The sequence below is a fragment of the Python bivittatus genome, unplaced genomic scaffold, assembly GCF_059951505.1.
Source record: "Python bivittatus isolate LINGU-HERP-01145 unplaced genomic scaffold, Pbiv_v1 ctg000030_np1212, whole genome shotgun sequence".
In the NCBI taxonomy this organism is placed as follows: domain Eukaryota; kingdom Metazoa; phylum Chordata; class Lepidosauria; order Squamata; family Pythonidae; genus Python; species Python bivittatus.
In genome coordinates, this window is record NW_028277031.1 from 1,521,795 (window position 1) to 1,527,794 (window position 6,000).

The following is a 6,000-nucleotide window of genomic DNA, read 5'->3' on the forward strand; positions in this document are numbered from 1 at the left end:
CTCCTTGCTGGGCCCCCATTTTCCAGGGCTTTGCTCTGGAGTCTGAAACGTCCTCCCCCCAGCTGAAATCCCACAGGGGCTGGCTGCCTGGGGGGAGCCTCAGAGTCTCCAAGCTTCCCCTGTCCTGGCTCCTGTCTCTCTCGGGAGATGGATGGCCCGTAGCCCCCTCCCCACCACACCTTGACGGTGTTTCCTCTTCCTTCCTCCCCTCCAGACTGAGACGGCGGTGACTACCCCAGGTGTAGGACCGCCAGGCCAGCAACTCGTGTTAAGGACTGTACGACAAAAACGAACCAAACAAATTGCATTGTTCTATAGAATGTGTGTGTGTGTTCTTAGCTTCCAAATAATACATTGCTGAAAAATGCATTTTTACAGTGCAACAGTACAAAATACTTTCCAGATCTACGTTTGGGTGCTTTTTATTGTTTAATAGCAAGGGCAGTGGCAAAACAAAAGCTCTTCCAGTTGGGAATACGTGAAATCCAGCCCAGGCCACTTGGGGAAAAGTAGGCTGGGAAACTCATCCTGGTTCTGTTCCAAATGGAGATGTGACTTCCTTCCTCCCCCTCTTCCTTCTCTGGCAGAGATGGTGGCCTTGGCAAAGAGCTCCCCTTCTGTCTCTTCACCTGTTAAATGGGAACCATGATGGCTTCCTTACAAATATAGAACTTGATAAACTTTGTAGATTAAAAATAAATAGAGTGGAAACTAATATAAATTATAATTGGCGGTAGTCATTAGTGCTTTCACAACTGGCGTGCCAGTTCAATTTGTCTAACTTGGAGGAGGCATCTGGAACTGAGTGTTATAATGAGTGAATCATTTCACCAGCAAATCTCTTCTGTTACCACTTGATGATGTGTGAATGAACCATCACAGTCGGCAATGAATCTCTACTTGCTTTTTCAATGGATGGCTACACATGTGGCCAAGGAGCAAACATCTGGACTTCATGGAAGGCAGATTTATTGCTGAGGCTTTGCTGTGGAGTAAACTGAGCCTCCATCTTCAGAGGCAATAAACCTGAACTTTTGAGGGGCTGTATCAAGGGAGGGCCAGTAGTGTCCCAGATGTTTAGGGAAACCCACGTTCCATGGGTTTTCATGGTAACACTGAAGCAAAAAATAGTCTCAGCACAGTTCTTCTTAACTTAATGGGAATGACAGATTGCAAACAGGTGAAGGAGCTCCTGTTTTGTTCCTCTGTACCAATGAAGAATTGGGGGGGGGGGCTGGAGAGAGAGAGAACTGCCCTTTGAAGAATCCCAAGTTCTGCAAAAAAACAAGAGGTGCTTCCTGAGAGCATCCAGGGCTGATGTTTTACAAACCAGCGATCCTATCCCTGTTAACAGCTATCTTGTCCCAGATTTTAACAGGTTTTAACAGGCTTATGATCAAGAAAACCTTGCACAGGTAGAGCAGGCCAGTGCAGGGGGGGAGGCACCCCTTTTTACATGTGACACATGGTTGTGACCACCATCTTGACCTTTTTTGGCCCCCTCCTTGCAGACACCGCTGAGGCCAGCCAAGGTGGAATGAGGGGTGGGTGGGGAGAGTCACCTCGCAGCCTCTTGTCAGGATCCCAAAACTGGGCTGCAAAATCCAGGGGGCACTCGGAGCAGCAAAGAGATCCGGGGAAATCTCTGCTCCCATCCCACGTCCACCCAGAGTTTTGCAGCTCAGATTGGACCATCTCCTTCTTCGTCTGATGTTTAAAAAGTTCTGCTTAGAACTTCCCTAACTGGGAGGTGAAGCCCTGTGGAAGTCAAGGGTTTTTATCAAGGTTATTGAACCCTCCTGCCAGAAGATAGAAGGCTGGGAATTGCAGTCATCGTGCAATATTATCCCAGAAAAGCATACTCACAGACGCAAGAACTTGACAGCTCAACTTTGCTGAGTGGGTGTGAGGTACAGTCTGAGCCTGCAAGATATTCTTTTTTTTTTCCCTTATGGATCCATGAAACAAAGCAGAGCTGTGCAGGAGGGGGAAGCAGACCCAGAATGCTCCTTAAAGGAGCAAACGCTGTTGCCTTTGTTTAAATTGCACCCATTTTAGTAAATGTAAACATTTTAAATGCGTTTTAAAGCAGTCCTTCTGGCAAATTCACTCTGTAAACCAAGAACAAAAGCATTTTGATCAGGAAATTCTGGATTCCAGGAAAAAGAGCGAAGGCCAGTCTAAATGTTTGATTCCCATGCCGTGAGCATGCAGGTCCTGTAGCTTTTTTCTCTCTCATAGTCTGTTCCCCTACCCCCAACTGTTTTTTCAGGGCATTTGTGGAGTGATTACAGCTTCAGGAATTCCCAGATAAAATGTGCTTCCATTTTGTCTTCTTGGATGCTTTCTGGGGAGAGGAGTTTCAAAGTCTCTCTGCACAGAAGGGCAGAGGAAGAAGTCATCCATCAGGGATGAGGCCTCACCAATACCAGGAGGGGCTGAAGCTACTGTGGAAGCCTTGGCCAGTATTTGGAGTCTGCAAGGTCAAAACAAACTCAGATTAAATCTCCGCTGTTTGCAGGTGATCTTTCTGGCACAATCTCATCCCAGAGATGGTTTGGAATGGATGATGCTTCTCCCGAAAGAGCAGGTCCTTGAAGTGGAGCTTGGGGCCTCCTTGATTCACGGCCGCTGCTTGAGTGGCAGGTAGACACCCTGTCCAGGCAGCCCTTTGCCCTGCTCCGGCTGGGGTGCCTTTTTGAGCTGGGAGGCACCTGCAAAAGTGACCCTGCCCTCATCTGCCGGCAGAGAAACCACTGCCTGCGGCTTCCCACCGGGCCGTCCTGAGAGACAATCTGGAAACTGCTGTTGCTGCAGAACGCAGCAGCCTGACTGCCAACAGCCGGGGAGGCCTATCGGTGTCGTGCTGTTGGGGTGCTGCGCTGGTTGTCCATGAGACTCCAGGCCCAATTGGAGATGCTGGTTTTCATCTTGAAAGCCCTACCAGGCTTGCAAGCCGTGTCCTTGCAGAGCCCTCTCCTGGCCAGGGTTGGCCTGTGCCGGGGGTCAGAGGCCCACTTTCTCAGCAGCAGCCCCCACATTATGGAGCCTCCTGCCCCTTGAGGTAAGGGGAGCCCCTGCCTCCCTTGAGGTTACTTGATGCTATGCTACGATGATGAAACAGCCTTGAGTTGTATGAAGTTAGGGTGGTATAGAAATGTGGCAATAAGTGAAACCAAGAAATTAAAGGCCTGAGCTAAGAAAAAGAAAAGGACAGATAGCTCAAGCCAATATGCACCCCTCCCACCTTTCCCTCCTTGCAAGCAGTCCTTGCTTCCCACGTGCCCGCAGGCAGCCTCTGCTCCTTATACCTCTCGCCGCTCCTTCCGAGGGTCTCATCCGCTCCATCCAAGCATAACTTTCTCAGGCTTCCTCTCGCTCACCATCCACTCGTTCTTCCTTCAGATAGTTGTTTTGCCATCACATCCATGTATCTTCAAGATGACTAAACCCTCTCAAAATACTCCCTGTTTTATGCTCGACTCTCTCTCTCTCCTCTTTCTACCACTTGCGCTTCTGAAGCATTCAGCCTTGTTGCTTCTCCTGCATGCCCACCTCTCACTAGCGATGGGACAAAAGTTCGCACACACGGCCTTTTCTGCTTCATTCCTAGCAACAGACCACATGTCACCCATGACTTTCTACCAGCACTTGCAAATCTTAAAGCCTCTCCATCCATCTCCCATCCTTAGGAAACGTCTACCAAGTGCAGAAATCCAAACAAAGGCCAATGCAGAGGACAGATGGCCAATGGCAACACCCCACTCAATGTTTCTGGGGTCAGAAGGTGACAGCTCCAGTTGGGTAAGTACCTAGAAAGGGGTCGTCTAGAAAAACCCAGAGCTGTGGGCTAGACCAGGAAGTCGAGAAGGAGTAGAAGGAGGCCGCTTTCGTACCATTGGCTGGACAAGTAAATGGATGCGTGCACAACAGCACCAAGAGTCAAGCTTGATTCAAGGGAGCCCTTATTGTTATATAAAACAAAGAGAAGGATTATGGTTCAAAACTAGGCCCGTTTGCGATCAGAAAACCGTATTCCCAAACAAACATGGGGGCTGCTGGGCCCACAATTGCCCTGCTCTGGGTTGTTCCAAAAGGTCGGGTTTTCTAGATCTTCCCCCCTTCTGCAGTTGCAAAATGTGGGGATGCCTCACAAACAGGTCCTAAAAACAGAGCATATTACTCCGCACCACTTGGCAAACGCCTGCAACAGGCCGAGTTCTGGAAAACTGCCACCGTTACCGTCCTTCACCCAGGAGCCAGAACTATGGCAGCACAACATAACAATCGCACGAACACACACCTGCTCTGTGTTCTACCAGACACTGGGATTTTCAATGGAACGTTTAAGTTTTATGCACATCTTACGTATTAAGAAAAGTTTTCAAGGAGTGGAAAGAGCTGGACCGGGCGGATAGACCCATTTCGAAGCAGGTGAGATGAACCACCCATCCCAAACAGACGCGCTGCAGAAAATATCTGAGGAGATTCAGCTTCGTTTACGTTGATCCATCAGCCAGAGTGAAACAGGCAACTTCTTTTCCAACCACTTTCCATTTTTCTCCAACTCTAGTTTCTCTCTCTTGCTCTGTGACTCATCTGGTTTTTCTTTTCTTTTCATTCTTGCTCAAACTAGAAAACGGCTCTTTTTGATGAATGCCAGAGATTTGCAGGCTGATGAACCTGGTTTCTGAATTAACCTAGTTTCTGGATTCTCACAAAACACTGGACCATAAACCAACCAAATGGGCTCAGTTTGGATGATAAGCTAAGCCCAAAGCCCCAAATCAGCTATCTTTCTGACAGGGCTGAACAATAGCTGGGAATTGTAGTGCGACAACGCAAGAGGGCCAGAGGCTCCGCCTCTTTGGCGAAGACGGTCCTTGTCCTACTGATGGAACATTACGATATCACGGTGATCCGGGTCGTCCCGGCCAGGGCAGCTAATGATACGTGAAGCGGGGACAGGCTCTTCCCCAGTGGCAGGTTGTGCTACTTGCTGTGAGGGAGACCAGCCCAGCTTGGCCCAGAGGGGCCTTCTGGGTTGCAGCCTCCTGCCTTCAGCAGCTGTAACCACTGGTTCCACTCTGAACGTGCAGACGCTCAGCTCTAGGGAGCCGCAGAAAGGGGAGGGCAGGACGGGGCGGGGCAGGGGAGATCAGACCCCTGCAGCCTTTCTGTCAAGGGGAAGGCAGAAGCATGCAAGGTGTGTCTAACAGCAAGATAATGAGAAGGTTAGGGTTTGCCGTGTCCAGTGAAAGCATCAAACCATCTAGCTAGGCTTCCTGCCTCAGAAAATAGCTGCACTCAGAGAAGAAGGAAGAGAAGGGGAAGGGGAAGGGGAAGGGGAAGGGGAAGGGAAGGGGAAGGGGAAGGAGGAAGGAAGGAAGGAAGGAAGGAAGGAAGGAAGGAAGGAAGGAAGGGAGGGAGGGAGGGAGGGAGGGAGGGAGGGAGGGAGGGAGGGAGGGAGGGAGGACGGGCACATTCTCTCACCCCACATCCATTTATCAGAATTTTCGAGGGCATGTTTTTCAGAGAAATTCATCAGAGGAAAAAAGTTGGTTTTTCCGCTGCTGCTGCTGCTGCTGCTGCTGCTGCGTAAAAATGGACTTGCAGCTTCTGCAGTCTGCTGTTAAAACAGACAGAGCAAGAGAACGGTTGGTGGAGGCATCAGAAGCCAGCAACCTGCATTCGGACCCTGGGGCAGCAAAGTTCTCAGATATGGCGCTGTGCACAAGCAGCCGAGCGAGGGAGTGAGGAGGCAGGATGTCACCACCCGAGCAGTGGGCCAGTTCCTGGGCTGAGTCTGCAGCCGAAGGTGAGCGCAGGCTGCAGAGTCTCAGGCCAGCCTCAAGGCTGCCAAAGGAGTCCACGGCACGGGGCTGCGAACGGAGGCTCGGTTTCCCCACCAGAGCCTCGGTGGCGCCTGTCAGTCTGCCAGAGAAAAGGCAAAGGGGCTGTGGGCTTGTACGTTTGCATGGGCCAAATTCAATTCAATTC